Source organism: Culex pipiens, chromosome 3, assembly GCF_016801865.2.
Source record: "Culex pipiens pallens isolate TS chromosome 3, TS_CPP_V2, whole genome shotgun sequence".
NCBI lineage: Eukaryota > Metazoa > Arthropoda > Insecta > Diptera > Culicidae > Culex > Culex pipiens.
Genome location: NC_068939.1, coordinates 26,522,807 through 26,543,302, shown reverse-complemented (window position 1 = coordinate 26,543,302; position 20,496 = coordinate 26,522,807). Strand labels below are relative to the sequence as shown.

Genomic DNA, 20,496 nt, shown 5'->3' with positions numbered 1-20,496 from the left:
TTCTTTTGGGAAAATTTTTAGTACAATCTTGAAATATTTTAAAATAATTTAATATGTTCATCAAAATTACTTACAGTTAACCCAAAGCAACTTTGGAGTTTTTTTTTTTGAAAAGGTCCAATAAACCAAATTTTCAGTTTTTGCTTTTGGATGTTTTTTAATACCCCTGACTCAAGGCGGTTTAAAAACACCCATATAGCAAATACTGGAAATTTAGTTTATTGGACCTTTAAAAAAAACTCCAGAACTATCAGTATGCGTTGCATAACTGCCCATAATTGAAAAATCGGCTATTATGCCAAATCAAGTATTCCGAGAAAAACGCGTTTCAGTGTTTGTCACAAAATCTCCGTCAAGGCAATTTCCCATAAGAGTGGCATATTAGCCGTTTGGTTTTTCGCATCGGCAGCCAAGTCTAAACACTATTTCAGTGAAATTCAAGTTCCAGGAGATGCGTTGGAACATCCTCTACCGCCTGGTGCTAATATCTCGTTTTTGCCAAAAGTGGATATTAGCCGTTTTTTCAATGGTGGGCAGATAAATATTTTTGATTTGAAAAAAAAAAACTTTCTAATATCTAATCGAAGGTTCAAGTGAATCAGATTTACATTTACTGTTGCAAGATTTCATCCTGAGGCATTTTTTGCAATCAACACTTTGAACACTCAAACTCAACAAATCTCCACCTAATTAAACCAACCTATTAATTTTCGCACTTTATGCAGCAAACAACACAAAATCAACCCCCCAAAGAAATGCGTTACCGCAGAGCAGCTGTCATCAGTTTTTTTTATGATAATGCTCAAAACCGTCCAATCCGCCATGGACCATGAAATCCAAGTAAATATTAAACCAGAAACCCCCAACACCCCCTCCTTCCCAGAAGTCCTTTGGCCCCCTGGTTTGGAGCGAATCCGGTGCCATCGTCGTTCACAAGTGCAGCACTTGGTGGCGCTGCTCTCGGAATACTAAATTGGACGACCGTGTTGCTTTTATCATTCCCTCCGGCCCCAGGCTCCACCGGAAGGTTCTGGCCACGGAGTCACTATCTTTTGAACGTTGATTTGCTCATAATTAGCTGAACGTGAGAATGTTTAATCAACCGGCGAAGTTTTTCTCGCCTTCTGAGTCTGATTTGCTGTCCTCCCCGTGGAGAACGGTACAAATGTCCGCGTGGAAATCTTCCGTGCCGAGAGATAACCATCGCTAACGCGGTATGTTTTTCAATTTCACCGGGTTAATATTTGGTCCATTTTGGTGATGTGCGTAGAATACATTTCAATCTATTTACAGTTGACGAAGTGAAAAACGGGTGGCCCTGGGACGCGACACGTGCCCAGTTCCAGTGTTTACTGTTACGTAAGCTGGGACAAAACATGTGCGTGGATCGATTTTTATCGGGCGCCAATCTTTTTTTTTTTTGCTCCCACGCATATTTTTGTCCGATTTCCGTCCCAGACTTGCTGCCATTTGCGAGCAAACGATTTTGGGAATCTCGATTTATACAAAAACCGTCGTACACACTCGATCATTTTGACGTGTTTATTTGTTTGTTGGTCCCCACCGGGTCCAATATACTATATAGCTTTTTGTTTACAACGTGCGGTCGTCGGTAATTAATGGCGCTATAAATAAGGACGCACACGTGGTTGGAGATATGGGGGCAGAATTTAAATTCTTCAAATAAAATATCTCTTCGAAAATGGTTAGATATATTGGACAAATTTTGATGATTAATCAGTAAGGATTAGGGTAGCTCAATATGCAGAACTGACGATATCTGGTTTAATTCAGGCCCCTGAACTCCCTTTTATTTGGGAGAGAATTGGCCCTATCTTAAAAAAAAGGCCGTTGCAAATATTTTTTGAAGTTTATGTCCCTCATCTCTGGCCAAAGTCGAGAAGAAGCTATTTTAAAATGCATTATATACCTGCCCAGTTGTACTGCAATCATTAGTTTTAAAAATATTTGAATATTGACGAACCTTTTTTTCAGCCGAAAAAAAACTTGTTGTCAGACATGCTGAATATAATTTTGAACGCAGGAAAATGCATTTTAATTTGTTTTCAGCTGATGAGACTTCTATTTCCATTAAAATTTTGAAGTTTTTTTGAAAAAAATATTTGTTTGCCCCCTGATTTTTCGGCACGATTTTGAAAAAAATAGTATAAAAATTTAAATCATTAGCCATGGTTTTTAAATTTGGATGACAAAAGTGCTTTAGCATGCGTTTTGCAATCATTCGTATTCAAAATAACCAAGCATAAACGCATTTTTTCCCGGAAAAAGAAACTTTTTGCGGTACTGTACAACGGAATATCACCCGGAATATCTCTAAATTTCAATTATTAATACACATTCAGAATAAAAATTTGACCAGTTATAGATGCATTCTCAATCAAATAAAGATTTTTTAATAATTTACTTTCTTTTAAATTAGCGACCACAGAGCGGTAAAAGATGAAATCATTGATATTTTACCAATTGTTGATTGTAGCATATCTATATCGATAAATGAAGCATTATGCAATACATTTTGCTTCAAAATTACAAAAGAGCACGAACTTGCATTTTTTAACGTCTCCCACTCTTCTCGACCTCAAGCAGAGCCAAGGGACAAAAACTTTAAATAAAATTTATACTGGCCTAATTACTAAGGTAAGTTATTACAAAATAATGGAATTTTATGAAAATTTACTTTATTATAATTGTGTAAACTATAGTTACTGAAAAAGTTAGCAGTAGTTCAAGATGCAAAACATAAGTCCTTAACAAAAAAATATTACTGCAAAAAATAAAACAATTTATCAACTTTGTGAAATGTCGTAGAATTTTCATCTGCTAAGTTTAAGATCCTGCTATCCTTATTTAACCGAGATTTAAGAAAATTTGCTAAAATATCGCGGATTATTAACAGGCCGGAATTATTGTAGGGAGTTTTTCGCATAATACGGATTTGTACGGAATTTTAACAACTATTTAAACATTGAATTGCTTTTTTTATTTGGTCAAAGCTTTTTTTAACTAGACATTTTTATTTTTATTTTACTGTGAGTTTGATTTAAAAAAAGAGCATTTCAGAGTTTCCTCAATTCAAACCTGATTATCAATAAGCCTAGAGTTTTTTTTAAACTCCTATAAACTATTGTCTTTTATATGTTGATAGGAACTTTAAAAAAAATCGAATTGTTCTTTTAGAAATTCCATACTAAATATATTTATCCATTAAAAGATCCAAAGGCCATCATAAACTGAAAACCTTTGAACATTTGAATTAACAAATCTAGAGTTTTTTTTAATTTCCTATAAACTGTTGTGTTTCACATGTTATAGAACCTTTTCAATAATTTTTTTTTTGAAATGTGCTCGTGAAAACACTGAGAACGATATTATTCGTTAAAGCAAACTTGACAATTCATTAACTTTTAAACTTAAAAAAAATAAGAACATAATGTTTTGATTCAAATCACAGTTTATTTTATGAACACTTTTAAACGTGCAAGTCATAAGCATTCTGATAGCATTTTGTGAAATTTGTTAGTTGTAAAAACGACACAGTTTCTCAAATTTCTCAAATTTATTTAATTTCATTTGTAAAAATAATTCTTGACAGTTTTGAGTTTTAGAGTTTGTAGCCTTAATAATAACCAATCAAAACTATTTTCACTAGAAAAATGCATTCCATTATCTGCATTTTTTTAATGTTGTAATAAATAACATCTTCAATAACAGTTTTAAATTTGTAATGCATTTTGAATTTTCCAAATAGCCGTTTTCAAACATGTGGAGTGATTAAATAAAAAATTCTCAGTTAATTACATTAAGCAGCTATTTGACAATAGATTATTTCCAACTTTTCGGCATTTCACGGTATTTACCAAATTTCACCTCCGTTTAATCGCTCAAAATCCTTAGCTTAACTGATTTCTTTAAGAAATTGTTAGAAACTTATAATACTTAATAATATATTTAGGGCAACAAATTTTCATTTAATTATTTCATTTTTTAAATTATTTCAAATTTTTGCATTTGGAAAAAGTCAGACGATATTATGCAAAATTATTTCAAATAAAATAAATGTGATCTTTGATTTGTCCGGATTAATTGCACGATCTGTTTGAAGTATTGAATACTTTTGTAATACAAAATATGTAATTAATGTTTAATTATCAAGAGTAAGTCACAATTGCTAAACTTCAATCTGATTTTTTTTTATACCGGACTAGGACCTGTTATTTGAAATCTTTTTAATAAATCGTGTTCAAAGCAATTATTTGTCTACTTAGATGGGCATTTTAAAGAGTATATGTTTTGTATAAGCTAAGTGAAATTTGTTCAAAATTCATCAAAACATACAAATCTACTCCTCTACAAACTCTAATATCTTTCCAAATATACTCACAAAAGACCATGCATATTTCATTCTCTCACTACGGCTACGTCCTTTCCCATCATGAATATTCTGCCATGCTTGTTGAGGTATCCACTGAAGAGCTGGCTTTGTGTTTTTTTTTTGTGAGCTAAAAACAGTATCCTGCCGACTGTTTATTGTTCAAATCGTCGCAGTCGATCGTCACAAGTTTACCCAGTGCCGCCATTGCCATCGATTGCCATTACGTGATGGTTGTTTTTGGTGGGATTTAATTTTTTAATTTAATGTTTGTTAAAAATATATTGTCTGTGTTAGCACCATTTTATTTAGCAAATTAATTTTTTATACGTTAGGTTTAATAAATCGTTGGATTCATGATGAAATTTATCATTAATTTAATTTAATGGCCATTTCCAATAGCAAATTATTCCAAAAGTTACGTTTCACGACGCACAGATAGCCAGAAGGTAGCACAACATCACGACATTTTATCGAATTTTCCCAACATACATGTCGTCATAAATATTTCCAGCACCCTCGTCCTGGAATGCTTCAGTGGAAGTACAAACTTGCAACTCGTTTTCATATTTATGTTTATCGATTTAATTGAATTTTATTTGCATTGTAATTTATCTGCCTCATCCCACCCGATATGGTTGTCGATGGACGCTGGTCCTTTTGGTCATCGATTGCCACAATGAATTACGGCAACCTGCTCGAAAAGCGTTTGTGTGGGCATTGCTAAATTGACGGTAAATTGCACGACGGGGATGGCTTCGTGTGGTTAACTAATGGAAGTTGTGGTCTGATAATTGCTTGGGAATCGGTTGAAATCAAATCAAATGTTTCCTGATCAAAAACCTGGTTTGCTTTGAAATGAAAATTTGTCCTTCCAGTGATCAACCTCTTAAAGCACAATCATTAACGCAAGCCACCTGGTTAGAGCATATTTCAACCCGATGAAGATAATTATAATCGGATCTTACACCAGATGCAGTCCTCGCTGTACCAGCGCGAGAACAACTCTCAACTTGCAGAAAGTGGCAAAAGGATCCACTTCCAGAACAAGCTAGGTATACCTGGAAGGCACTCGAACGACAACGGGGACAAGGGGGACAAAAGGAAGGTCCATTGAAGCGAAGTAGTTCTGGCACTGAATCCACGCTTGGCAGAAGATCCTTATCGTTTTTTCTCGGTCTTTTTTCCCTGTGCCATCTTGAAGGTTCTCCGACCCACGGAGATGCACTCGAAAGGCGAGCTGAAAATATGATATTCTTGTGCGTTCTGCCTTCTGCAAAAAAGGGTTTCCTTCCACGATGAAAACGAAACTCAATTTGGAATTCAATCTGGTTCGGTTGGATTGAATTGTTGAAAAGGGGTGGGCTTTTTTTTCGCTTTCTCTAGGAATGTGGAAATTTGCCAGAAGTCTGGTGGCTGCTTGACTTTACGACCTTTTGGGAAGTTGAGTTTTTTTTAACTCGGTTATAGAAGGCTTTAAATCTTTAAAAATGGTATTCAATGAATCTTCAAATCGCTTTCACCAAACAGCTTCAATAAATTCTAATTAATCGCTGAAGAGTGAATAACAACGACAAGCAGAAATAAGTGAAAACACGCCACAAAAGATGAATTTAATTACGCTCCAAAACGACCTTTCGACGTTTATTATCGCAACCTTTTCCGTCGTTTTCGCACACCATTCCAGGCCCGTATCCAGGATTCTTCAATGGGGGGTGTTTTCCCCAATAGGGCGTTAGGGGTGTATGTGTGTGGTAGGAAGGGCGTATACAGTCAACATAGGCGTTTATTTCAGTGCCATATGTTAACGCAGTTGACAAACCTTCCTTGGGCGCTGATTTTTGATACAAAATGATGAATTGTGGTGGAATTGGTTATGGCTAGTAAAAAAATAATTTAAAGTTTTTGTCCCTTGGCTAAAATTGAAACATTTTTTGCCAAAACGTGATATTTGCTTTATATATTGTAACAGTAATGTTAAAAAATAATCTAAACATCAATAAACTCATTATATATTTTAATTTCTGCGATCCCTTAATCCTTAAACTAAAATTCAAACATTTTTTGCCAAAACGTGATATTTGCTTTATATATTGTAACAGTAATGTTAAAAAATAATCTAAACATCTGTTAACGCACATAAGAGCGTCTGGTGCTTGGTTCGTGGCATAATCGGATCTGAACAGAACTGAAGCTCGCGGGTTAGCTAGTGCACAGTTATTTGTAATCAAAACTTTATTGCTCTTGGTTTCTGTCGGTTTATTGAACTGTACTGGACGGTAATTAGACGAGAAAACTGTATCTTTCTACATCTTGAGCTGTATTTCAGAACAGGACGGTTCTGTTCTGTCTGATCTGTTCTGTACTGTGTCTCGCGGAGCAATTGCCACTTCTAGAGGAGATTCTTGTGACCAAAGCTGGTAGTTCTAGCGGGAAATTCTATAACAATGCCAAGAACTCATTTGAAGATGCTTAGAATTATTCTGTTGTACTAGATCTAACTGAACTGATACAAATCTACAATCTGAACCTTTTGCATGCGCAAACAACATCAATAAACTCATTATATATTTTAATTTCTGCGATCCCCAAATCCTATTTTGTAAATTTCTGAATGCTCTATATGATTGAAATTATAAAACTTAACGATATTAAATCCTAAATAATTTACAATCTATTGTACATGATTCCAAAAGTTATTATTTTTTCATCAATAATTTGTTTTGCCCCCATTTTTTTTCAGGGAGGGATGCACAAAAAAATAAATACAAATGACTCTATTCAGCTGTAGTACACAGACAAAATTCAATTCCCTTAATCGTGAATTCTGTTCAAGAATGTTAGAACCGCGGAGGAATTTATTCATGAGTTTGGTGCATTTACACTACTAACATGAATATATTTCTTCGTGGTTCTCACATTCATGAACAATTTTCACGATTTCGGGAATTGATTTTTTTTCTGTGTTCACAGATTGATCCCCCGAAACAAAATCAATTTTTAGAGGAAATCAACACAATTTGGTTATTACCGTTTTATGGATTTTTTTTTTATTTTTCAAAAACGTCATAAGGTTATTGTTCGTATTTTAAGGAACAAGTTTGCCGAAGACAACATCGAGTTACATTTACATCGAGTTCAAGAAAAATTTTGACGATTTTGAAAAAAAATCCAAATTTACGAATTCATAAACATAGAGTTACCGGATATGCTTACAAGATTTGTATCAGTGTTATTTATAACATTTTTCTCGCAATTTTTTTTAATAATATTAAATTTTGGAAACTTATGATTGCAAAACGACTGGACAGGTGTATTGAACATGTTAAAACTGTGGCCTGTAATTTCATTTTTTTAACTTTTTTATTTTTTTGCTCCCCTTGACTTTTGTCAGAGTCGAGGGACATAAACTTCAAAAAACAACGGCCTAAGTTAAAATAAAAATCGCAGGTGATATTTGGCACCATGAAAAGAGGTTTATTCTCAAAACTTTTCGAGGTTTATTGAAATATTTCGTCGAGGAGTTTAATGCATCTTTTTATTTTGAAGATTGTTTTAATTAGGGGAAAGTGGGGCAAGTGTAACAAGCTAAGGAAATGCTCGTTAAAACCCATTAAAATGTTAAAACATCTGCCGGATTTTATCATAATCATCTTATTTCAGGTCTTGACTAAGACTTTGATAGAACAAATTTTGAAAAAATCCTGTTTTTCAATGTTAAAAATTGATTTTAAATTTTTTGATTTTCCGTACGTTCTACTCAACTAGTGGGGCAAGACGAACAACCCGTTGGGGCAAGAGGAACAATGCATGAAAAAACATGTTAATTTGCTAACAAGTGAACTGCTATCACTTTGAAACATCAGATTAGAATGTATTTGAAACGTTTCTTTCATTTTTAGGTTAAATAATAATATTTTACTAAAAATTTGATCGCTCTTACGAAAAAAATAATTACTTAGATGATAAATAGTAAATTTTCATAGTATCAATTTATTTTGCGTGGAAATTTTTTTTTAACAATTGTTTATCAGTTTTTAAGAACTTTTTTGTATTTATTTCCCAATAAAATATGTTGCTGCAGCAATTCGTATTTTTTTCCATACTAAAAATTCATATGGTACACTTGCCCCACCTGAACAAGATTTTTTAAAAGCTCTCAACAAAAATAACCAAAAGTCAAATCATACTAAAATCATCTAATAGGTGCAAATCATTGGTAGGGACACTACTGATCTAGGAAAAATTGCATTTTGATAAAATGAGCCTTAAAACGAACCCTAAGCCTTATTTTGTACTTTCCAAATATTATAAGAAAACAAAGGTTTTTAAAAAACTTCATTAAATCTTATGCCCCGTGGCGTTTACGTTGTTTTGGCGGTTATGTGGTAGTAGAATCAGCTGATTGCATTGCTAGCAACAATTCCTCATACTGGAAATAATCAAAATTGTAAAAATTACGGCCGTAAGAGCGATTGTTCCTCTTGCCCCATATGGTCGTCTTGCCCCACCTTCCCCTATAAATGATAATTCTTCAGAAAAGTCGCTAAAAGTCGATGGATTTATTTACATATCAATCCAAAAAACATCTAAATCATTTGAAATTAAATCACATGTAAGTTGAAAAAAATGCTTGAAAAAGTTTTCAATTGCTTAAAATGCTCAATGCAGCAATCGAAGATCTGTTGACATCATTCAATTCAGCGTCCAACGAAGCTGTCGGCCACCATTGCTAGTACCAACCACTAGTGTCTTCCTTTTAACTACAAGAACTTTGCCGCCCTGGGCTCCTAAGTGTTTTAGTACGGCACGGAGCGACGGCGCCGGATTCCCATATTTACACTTAGAATTTTAGAGCGCCCGCCGCGGGATTCGAACCTGCAACCTCTGGATTGTGAGTCCAGTGCGCGGTCCGATTGATCCACATGGGCGGGGCGCAATTCAGCGTCCAACTTCTTTTAATAATAACAGTCGAGTTTTGCTCTATTAATTTTTGTTTCAAAGACATGCTCAATGAAAAAAGAGGTTTTTTTGGAAAATTGACGAAAATCGCAAAACTTTGGGGCGGTGCCGTGTTTTAACAGATCAATAGCCCCACTAAATTTGAGCATAATTTGAAAAATTCGATTTCGAATTTGTTGATTTTCGTTTACAGTTGAGGCTAAATGCCCCTAATTTTGAACACCAATAGAACGTTCTCAAACCTGATTTACCAGCATTTTAGCTTTTTTTTTAAATAAATTGATTGATTCGTCCGTACAGGTTTCCATAGAAACTTCGAAGCTGCCCATACAAAGGCTTAGGGGCATTTTACGCGGCACACCACTCGAAATCGATTTTGCTGAATTTGAATTGAGAATTGAAATTTTCTCTTGGCGTTAACTATCTAAGTTTTTTTTTTCAATAATTTTTGATAAGGGTGTTTCTAGTTAGAGTTTAGTTATTCTCTGGGCGTCAACGATAATAGTTTTTTCAAAATTATTCTATGAGGGTTTGTTTATTAAGAGTTGATTTTTGATTTGGGCGTCAGCGTTCAAAGTTTTTTATGAAGGCGTATTTAGTAAGAGCTGAGTTTTTTCTTGGCGTCAGCGATCAAAGTTTTTTTTTTAAATATTTTTATGAGGGCGTATTTAGTGAGAGTTGAGTTTTTTTTTCTTGGCGTCAGCGATCAATATCGTTTTTTAAATATTTTTATGAGGGCTTATTAAGTAAGAGTTGAGTTTTTTTATTGGCTTCAACGATCAAAGTTTTTTTTTAAATATTTTTATGAGGGCGTATTTAGTGAGAGTTGAATTTTTTTGCTTGGCGTCAACGATCAATGTCGTTTTTTAAATATTTTTATGAGGGCGTATTTAGTAAGAGTTGAGTTTTTTTATTGACTTCAACGATCAAAGTTTTTTTTAAATATTTTTATGAGGGCGTATTTAGTAAGAGCTGAATTTTTTTTCTTGGCGTCAGCGATCAATGTCGTTTTTTAAATATTTTTATGAGGGCGTATTTAGTGAGAGTTGAGTTTTTTTTATTGGCTTCAACGATCAAAGTTTCTTTTAAATATTTTTATGAGGGCGTATTTAGAAAGAGCTGATTTCTTTTTCTTGGCGTCAGCGGTCAAAGTTTTTTTTTACATTTTTATGAGGGCGTATTTAGTGAGAGTTGAATTTTTTTGCTTGGCGTCAACGATCAATGTCGTTTTTTAAATATTTTTATGAGGGCGTATTTAGTGAGAGTTGAGTTTTTTTTCTTGGCGTCAGCGATCAAAGTTTTTTTTAATATTTTTATGAGGGCGTATTTAGTGAGAGTTGATTTTTTTTTCTTGGCGTCAACGATCAATGTCGTTTTTTAAATATTTTTATGAGGGCGTATTTAGTGAGAGTTGACTTATTTTCTTGGCTTCAACGATCAAAGTTTTTTTTAAATATTTTTTATGATGGCGTATTTAGTGAGAGTTGAGTTTTTTTTTTCTTGGCGTCAGCGATCAATGTCGTTTTTTAAATATTTTTATGAGGGCGTATTTAGTGAGAGCTGAGTTTTTTTTATTGGCTTCAACGATCAAAGTTTCTTTTAAATATTTTTATGAGGGCGTATTTAGAAAGAGCTGATTTTTTTTCTTGGCGTCAGCGATCAAAGTTTTTTTTAATATTTTTATGAGGGCGTATTTAGTGAGAGTTGAATTTTTTTGCTTAGCGTCAACGATCAATGTCGTTTTTTAAATATTTTTATGAGGGCGTATTTAGTAAGAGTTGAGTTATTTTCTTGGCTTCAACGATCAAAGTTTTTTTTTAAATATTTTTATGAGGGCGTATTTAAAGAGAGTTGAGTTTTTTTTCTTGGCGTCAACGATCAATGTCGTTCTTTTAATATTTTTATGAGGGCGTGTTTAGTAAGAGTTGAGTTTTTTTTATTGGCTTCAACGATCAAAGTTTTTTTAAATATTTTTATGAGGGCGTATCTAGTGAAAGTTGAGTTTTTCTATGGGAATTAGCGATCAAAGTCCTTTTTAAACATGTTTATGATGGCGTATCTAGTGATAGTGATGTTTTTCTTTAAGTGTTAGTTATGTAGAAGGCTTCATCCATCTACATCACTTTTTTTTAATGTCTATAATTTTCCATGAGGGCGTATCTAGAGTCTAGATGTGGATGATCAAAAAAAATGGCGGCCCTTCGGGCCGTGTTTTTTTTGGGGCGTTAGGGGTGTAAGCCATTTTTTCCATGGGGGGTGTTGAACACCCATAACACCCCCCTTAGATACGGCCCTGCACCATTCATCATCTAAGGGACCGTTTGGCGAGACTTGGATCATCTTCTGAGTAAATGGAAATGAAAATTAACGAAATAAACGTTATTTGTACTACACAAATAATGTTTGATAAGATTTGTCGTCTAATGATAACCCACTTTAGGATGGTCTATAAACGAAGCACTATTCTCGATATAATCTACAGATTTATGTACAAATGACCAACAAATCCCAGCCTGCACTTGATAGCCATTTGGTGCCACGTAAAGTCTAATAAAGTGATTTTATTTGTTTTCATTTTCCAGCTGCCCCATTTTCCTCCATAGACAATGCACAGTGGTCCAGATCGCAAAATTAAGTGGAAAATGGATTTTCCGAAAAATGGTGACGTTTTGGAGCTTTGGTGTCTTCAGAAGATATGTTGCAAATGGAAAGGGGCAACTTTTGGTTTGGTTGAAAATTAGGGTGGTTCACGATTAGGGTGATTTTGAAAATCTAACTTTTCAGGAATATTTTTGGGAATTTTTATGTCTTCTAAAAAGTTGTTGGGCTGGCCAATTCAAGCAACTTTGTCGAAGACACCAAAATTTTATCTCGTAATCTACGCCTTCTATGACCAAATTTATAGAAAGCATCTGAGCAAACCTTCAAAAATCAGTTTTTTGAACGTGGCAATTCAGGGTTAACTTTTAGAGAAAAGTGATATTCGGAGCACTTTTAGAGCTCTACAAAACGAACATTTTCATTTTTTGACATGTCAATTTGGACTTAAGGGTCAAAAGTTACAGCCATTTTAAGGTAAAAAAGATGCAAATTTAAAACTTAAATATCTCAAAATGGCGCAAGCCAAATTTTAAGCACTAGGTTGCATTTGAAAGAGGAGATCTAGCACTACAAACGCTGAAAAAATCTCAGGGATGTTTTTCTTTAAACTTGAGATATCTTCATTTGAAAAAGTCTAATTTTCAAGGGAAAACCATATGGGACCACCCTAACGAAATTCTAAAATTGTCCAAATATATGTTTTTCCATGTAATTTTGCCCGCTGAATCTGAATCTGCCCTCAGAATTGAGCCAAAATGTCAACAAATCGATTTTTGGTCATATTTTGGGTTTAAATGATAATTTTACATGGAAACCCAAAATATGACCAAAAATCGATTTGTTGACATTTTAGCTCAATTCTGAGGGCAGATTCAGATTCAGCGGGCAAAATTACATGGAAAAACATATATTTGGACAATTTTCGAATTTCGTTAGGGTGGTCCCATATGGTTTTCCCTTGAAAATTAGACTTTTTCAAATGAAGATATCTCAAGTTTAAAGAAAAACACCCCTGAGATTTTTTCAGCGTTTGTAGTGCTGGATCTCCTCTTTCAAATGCAACCTAGTGCTTAAAATTTGGCTTGCGCCATTTTGAGATATTTAAGTTTTAAATTTGCATCTTTTTTACCTTAAAATGGCTGTAACTTTTGACCCTTAAGTCCAAATTGACATGTCAAAAAATGAAAATGTTTGTTTTGTAGAGCTCTAAAAGTGCTCCGAATAACACTTTTCTCTAAAAATTAACCCTGAATTGCCACGTTCAAAAAACTGATTTTTGAAGGTTTGCTCAGATGCTTTCTATAAATTAGGTCATAGAAGGCGTAGATTACGAGATAAAATTTTGGTGTCTTCGACAAAGTTGCTTGAATTGGCCAGCCCAACAACTTTTTAGAAGACATAAAAATTCCCAAAAATATTCCTGAAAAGTTAGATTTTCAAAATCACCCTAATCGTGAACCACCCTAATTTTCAACCAAACCAAAAGTTGCCCCTTTCCATTTGCAACATATCTTCTGAAGACACCAAAGCTCCAAAACGTCACCATTTTTCGGAAAATTCATTTTCCACTTAATTTTGCGATCTGGACCACTGTGCAATGGTGTGTACTGTACTGGAAATCCAAAAAAAAAAAAAATAGGGTGAAGAACTGCAATTTGATTTTTATTCAATTATTATTTTTAATTCTGAAAACATTTATGATTTCTGGGATTGTTTAAATGTTTATTCAAACATAAACTATTTTTAAAGAAATAATAATAAAAGTCAACAACTCAAAATATAACCAATCACCCTAGTTCCTCTTAATTGCTAGTGCTTCGCTCCTACCACCCCAGTTCCCTGTCCCTGGATTTTCAGTCGCAACCAGAGAGCTTTTAATACAGTTCAGGCTCTCTTACTCATTGTCGAGGCTTGGCTTACCAGAAGTCGTCTACTTCTGCCGCACCCTCCTTGCCTCAGGACTGGTCTGGTCTGGCCGTTTTGTAGTGTCCCATTATGAGAGCTAATCGTTCGAAGACGGCGGAGAAGATTGAACAAGTTCTTGGTCCTTGGGAAGTTATTCCACTGCCATTCCATTCATTAGCGTTTTTTGTTCTCGATTTCGTGAGCGATTGGTCTTCGTTGTGATCGGTTGACCAATATGGTTTTTTACAGCATTTTCAAAGAAGGCAGGATGCTGAAATTTCAACCAAAATGTTAAGATTTTTGTAACTGAATCAAAACTAAAATCACTGAAAGCTATTTCAAATAGCAAAAATAAATGAATTAATAAAATATTTGTGACAAAAGAGCATAAAAGCAACGCATTGAAATCGAAATCCTGGTGCGAACAGTGCAAATGACATTGATCGATTTGTGGGGGCAGTTGAGGGAAAAATCAGAAGCTTTCGATTATTTGGTAGCTTTAAATGGTTTACAGATTGACTATTTGATGAACGATTACAGTTCCTAGATCAACCAGAATATTTATTTGTTCAAACATTATTCATTCTCTCTTTGTTTAGTTGATTATAATAAACTTAATCATCACTTCATCAAACCTACTGTTCATCACTCTTTCGTTAGACTCAGCCAAGCCAAGTGCAATTGATTCAATTTATTAGCAGTGCTCCTCTTGAGCGTTCTGTTTAACCCGCTGCGGGAACGTTCTCGTGACACGACGGCATCGCAAATTGACTCTAGGGAAATTTTTGGCGGTTGATGAACAGCGAAGAAGACGAACGGTGAGCTACCGACTCCCGCGGGGTTTTTGGCCCGGGGGTAACACGACTGTCTGTCGTTTGTCATTCTGCGGCTTGAGGAGATCTCTGACAGTGAGGAGCCCAACGATGAATTAGGTTATACAAATTAAGCTTTTTTTTCAATTTGATAATATTTTATTTACAATTGACTCTCAAAAATTATTTAAGCACTTTTAAAAACATTTTTAAATCTTTCAGTTTGCTAAATTATCAAAAAGGTTTAATTTGAATTTCAATCTTTATTTCAATTTGGTCAAACTGTAAATTTCACCCGGAATTCATGTACGTTATAACAAAAAAAAACATAAAAGATAATTTCGGATTTTCCTCACATAAATAAAAGGCCCCCCTCTTCCAAGACACAGCAAAGAGCTGGCGCGTAAATTAACGATTCTGTTCCATCATCGTCACGCTCACCTCCTCACACCAAACATCACAGCGGTTGCCAAAAGTGCACTAGAAGAAGACAGTGGGGTACCTGTCAAGCGTTTCTCACGTGGGAAACAGTAGTCCCAAGAATTTTTGGACACGACCTTCACCTTCGATTTGGACCAAACCTTGGAAGAAACGTTCATCCATCGATAGTAATGAGAAATCCCAAGTTTGGTGCCGATGGGTCTTTCATCTATTTTGGCACCGCCCCCTTTTTGACAATTTCAAAAAAAAAAACGTATTTTTACTCAAAACTTTGCAACTATCACAGCGAAAGACTATCTTCAGGTTGCATTTGAAAGGAAATTATCCAAGAAATTCTATAAAAATAAAATTCTAACCCTCGAATAAACCCCATTTTTTTTCCATTATAGTTTAAAAATGTTGTTTTGACCCAATGCCTATTTTTGTTATTTTTATTTTATATCACCATCGTGTTCCCATTATGTGGCAGTACGTGGCCGAATGGTTACGCTGTCCGCTTTGTAAGCGGATGATTCTGGGTTCGATTCCTATCTGCTGCAACCTTCCATCGGATGAGGAAGTAAAATGTCGGTCCCGGCCTTGGTTGTTAGGCCGTTAAGTCATTCCAGGTGTAGGAGTCGTTTCCATGCCATAAGTACAAACAACACACCAAACCAAGCCTACTCCGGTGGAATCGCTGGCGGCGGTTGGACTCGCAATCCGAAGGTCGTCAGTTCAAACACTGGGGTGGAAGGTTCCTTGGAGTAAAAATAGGTTTGGGTGCCCTCCCCATTCAAGCCTTCGGACTCCAAGGTTCGAGCAGAAACTTGCAATAGAGACCACAAAAGACCCGGGGGTCGTTAATGTGGATGGTTTGATTTGATTGATCGTGTTCCCCAGAAAATTTTACTTCAAGATCAAGGAAAATCTCAAACTAAAACTAACCATTGAAAAGAAACAGCGATTTTACTGAAAAAAGTTTGATTGTGCGAAATAAAGAACATGGATACAGACATAGCTGTTGCTAGCAAGCGTCAATTTAACAAATTTATGACCTACAAAGACATCATGTTTCCACTGTCATTTGACCATTCTGTCCATTTAACCGAAGTATGGTTGAATTTGGTTGACGAAAACGCGAGCTATAATTGAAAATGTTTGCGGTAGTCGAGCGCGTTCCTGTGTCAAACGCGTTCTGACCTGAAATCCCTCTGGCCAATTGTCACACTTACATCAATTTTCAGGTTGTGTCAAGATAGCACGACAAGATTGAAATTTCTTTCATGGGTAAATCTCCACCAACTCACACGAAATCGGAAAAAGTTGCCCCGACCCACAGTGGGCGAAATGGAACCCAAAATCGGACTTAATTGAACGCGGCTGGTTCCCTGGTATGAAAAATAGTGTTTCTCATGTAAAAAAATCCGGGGAATCGAATGGTGATGGTTTCATCCACCGCACGAAACGGCAAAGGGTCCATTTTGCCCCAATTCCCCATTTTATAACATTTTTTCGTGAAAATTGGTCTGTATTTAGAGCGGAGGCTTTATGCGGCCATCCAAAATGCACTTAACTTATGTGAAAATGTCCCAGGAATCTAGTAAAAATAACCACTTGCACCGCAAAAATCATCTAGGGTCCATTTAACCCCAATTTCGCTATAAAAGCATTTTTGGCCATTTTCAAATGTTAGGTCAGATTTTAAAAATCTGAAAATATTTTTATCGTAAAGATCAGACAATTTTACATAAGAATGACGATTTGCATTTGATAGTTTGACACATTTATGCTGATAAAAATAAAAAAAAATGCAAAAGGCAGTTTATTCTGCGTTTGGGAAAATTGGCTTGAAACTGATTCTTCAATCTTTTTATTTAATTTAATTTCTATATCAACATAAATGTATCAAACTAACAAGTGCAAATCGTCATCCTTATGTAAAATTGTCTGATCTTTACGATAAAAATATTTTCAGATTTTTAAAATCTGACCTAACATTTGAAAAGGGCCAAAAATGCTTTTACAGCGGAATTGGGGTTAAATGGACCCTAGATGATTTTTGCGGTGCAAGTGGTTATTTTTACTGGATTCCTGGAACATTTTCACATAAGTTAAGTGCATTTTGGATGGCCGCATAAAGCCTCCGCTCTAAATACAGACCAATTTTCAAGAAAAAATGTTAAAAAATAGGGAATTGGGGCAAAATGGACCCTTTGCCGTTTTGTGCGGTGGATGAAACCATCATCAATCGATTCCTTGGATTTTTTTACATAAGAAACACTATTTTTCATATCAGGGAACCAGCCGCGTTCAATTAAGTCCGATTTTGGGTTCCATTTCGCCCACTGTGCGACCCCTCTTCGATTTTCGTGAAACTTTGCTCTAAGGGGTAATTTTGGTCCCTGATCACGAATCCGTGGTCCATTTTTCGATATTTCGTTATGGTGAGGCGGTACGACCCCTTTCATTTTTTGGTTTTTTAATAAGACACGTTTTTCTGTGATTTATAGTTCGCAAACGTTCGCAAACGGCTCGTGCACTGCTTTTATGTGGGGACCACCACAAACATATGCTTTTGAAAAAAAAATCTGATTCTCGCAATGCACGAGTCACAACAATCGTCCAAGGGGTCGTTCTTATGCAAAATTAGCTTAGCTTTCCGAAAAAAATACTTTCAAAAGCACACGATTGAGTTTTAGGGGTTAAAAATTAAAAAAACTGGTAAAAAATGGTCAAAATCATAACTTTTTCAAAAAACTTTTTTGTAAAATTCTGATAACTCGTGACGAATACATGCAAACCTCTTATGTCTATATATCAAAATTTTTGTTTGTAGAACATTGTTACACTCTAAAATGTAACCCTGCAAAGTTAGAAAAAACACGTAATTTAAAAATAAAAAATTTTATTCTAAATGAAAAAATGACCCTTCTGGGTTATTTCAGATTCGAAGAGTACATTAAATTTCCCATAAAATGACATGTCTCACGATTTTTGACAGTCTAGTAACGGGAAATGGCAGCGATTTTAAAACAATTTTTTAACACTTTTTGATGAAAATACGTCTTTTCGGAATTCTGAGTACGCCATCAAATCGGGCGTCTAATTTCACACAAAAGTCTCTTTGACACCAAATTTCTATCTCTTCATGGTTGCGTGCTACAAATCACTGAAAAACGTGTCTCAGTAAAAAACCAGAAAAATGAAAGGGGTCGTACCACCCCACCGTCACGAAATATCGAAAAATGAACCTTGGATTCGTGATCAGTGACCAAAATTACCCTTTCGAGCAAAGTTTCACGCAAATCGAAGAGGGTTCGGGGCAACTGCTGTGTGAGTTGGCGGAGAATGAAAAGTGACAAAAATGCACGGAGTTTTTTCAGGCTTTATTGAATATCTCTGGATTGAAATCGATTTTTTGGGATCTGTGAAGGTCAAAAGTGAGGCATTGTGAGCTACACAAAATGGCGTTCTTAACTCCATTTGGCCCAAAATGCACGTACGACAATTAAGCACGAGAGCGACGATTTGCTTAAACAACTTTCGTGTGCTACTTTTCGTACAATCAAAAATTTTCAATAAAATCGCTGTTTCTCGTCAATGGGGGGTCATTAGGGGTGACATTGGGTTTGGGGGTGAAATTGGGTCATACAAAAATGCTGGAATTTATCACTGAATAAGCCCGAAAAACTAGAACATGTTTTGTTCCTATTTAAGGTCTATTGCTTATAGAACCCGAACTTCAATGCGCATATTTTCGACCAACCTTCTGATTGGTTGGAATCTCGAAGCACGGGGTGAACTTTTTTGACGCATTACGTGCATAATAAGCTTGAAAATCATTTATATCATTCATTTAAGCGTTCTAAACATAATTAAACATTTACTGCGTATCCAAACAAAAAGCCCGGAATATGCAAGAAAGACTGTAACATTCGAGAAGCGCACACACACACTGTAACAGTTTGTAGAATTGTACCGTAAATATATCCATGCTCTCTGTAATCAGTTATTTTATTGATTTGGTGGCAGTTTAGTGATTGTTTCATTCTCAAGTGTGGCAGATTCCTATCAGGTTTGGCGAAATGCACAATTTCGTTGAATTAAGTTTGGTAGATCCAAAATAGGTACTATGTCCAAAATAAAGACAAATACACTATAAAATGCAAACTGAAGAAAGTCTTTTGCTTTAAAACATGCAAAGTTATGAGTAAAAGAATAAAAGGGATTTTTTCTGAAAATCGTCAAATCGGCGGCCCTAAAATTGGGAGATGGTTCAATCGGAACCAAACTAGAAATTTCTGTTTACTATCGATAGATGAACGTTTCCTCCAAATTTGCTCAAAATCAGTGAAGGTCGAGTCCAAAAGTGTACTTTTTATTTCATGAATTTTACATTTGGGGCAAAATATATTTATTTGTTTAGATTGTTTAGGAAAGTCATAAATATCTTTCATTATATTAAACTCTATAATTTCAATGTCTTTTTGTAAAACTACTTTTTTGAATTCAAAAATGTTTAATTTCTCTCAAATAAAAATTAACAAATATGATTTAAAGTCACCTTTTCAAGTTCAAATTAACCACTCCTTAACTGTTGGATTCGTGTAGCTGTCTTCCCGAGCAGGGGTAAATAACACGGGAATACCAAATTTTGGTATTACTTGGGCAAATAACAGCGACCAAAATGAGCCCTTGGTTGCCCAGTAATAGATGGTAAAATACCATGAAATCATACCAAAAGCTTGTATGTGTAAGGGCACAACAATACCAAACCATGTTATTCCAAGGGTAAAATAATACCACAAAATAAAATCATTTCAATACCAAGTTGAGGTCTTCTGGATTTTTGAACATTGCTTGAATACCAAAACTTGGTATTGTCATGGTTTTAATTTTAGGTATTCCCGCGCCCTTGGAAAATCATATTTTGGTATTCCTGTGGTCTTTCACATACATGATTTTGGTAAGATTTCATGGTATTTTACCATCTATTACTGGGCAACCAAGAGCACATTATGGTCGCTGGTATTTGAACAAGTAATACCAAAATTTGGTATTTTCATACCATTTTTAGTGCAGCAGTTGCAGTTAGTGAAAAAACGGAAATTATTCATACACAGAAAAAAATATTCCTGTGAATTTACATTATTTATCATGTACCAAAAGGTATCATGATAAATGATGTATATTTACATTAGGTTCATTGGAAATTTACATTAGATTCATTGGAAATTTACATTAGTTTTGAAAATTTACATTAGTTTTGGAATTTACATTACTTTTGGAATTTACATTATTTCAAATCAACTAATTCTGATTGGCCAATGGGAATGAGAAGCTCGACTTGGATTGCAGTAGGAAAAGGGTGTGGCCTATATTCTATTTTAAAATCATTGAAACGGG

The 20,496-nt window shown here is 35.0% G+C and overlaps 1 protein-coding gene across 1 annotated transcript in view; it reads right to left on the bottom strand.

Annotated features, from left to right (window-relative positions):
- LOC120417400 (uncharacterized) overlaps nt 1–20,496 on the bottom strand; it is a 117,588-nt gene that overhangs the window by 30,422 nt on the left and 66,670 nt on the right. The gene's annotated exons all lie outside the window — the stretch shown is intronic.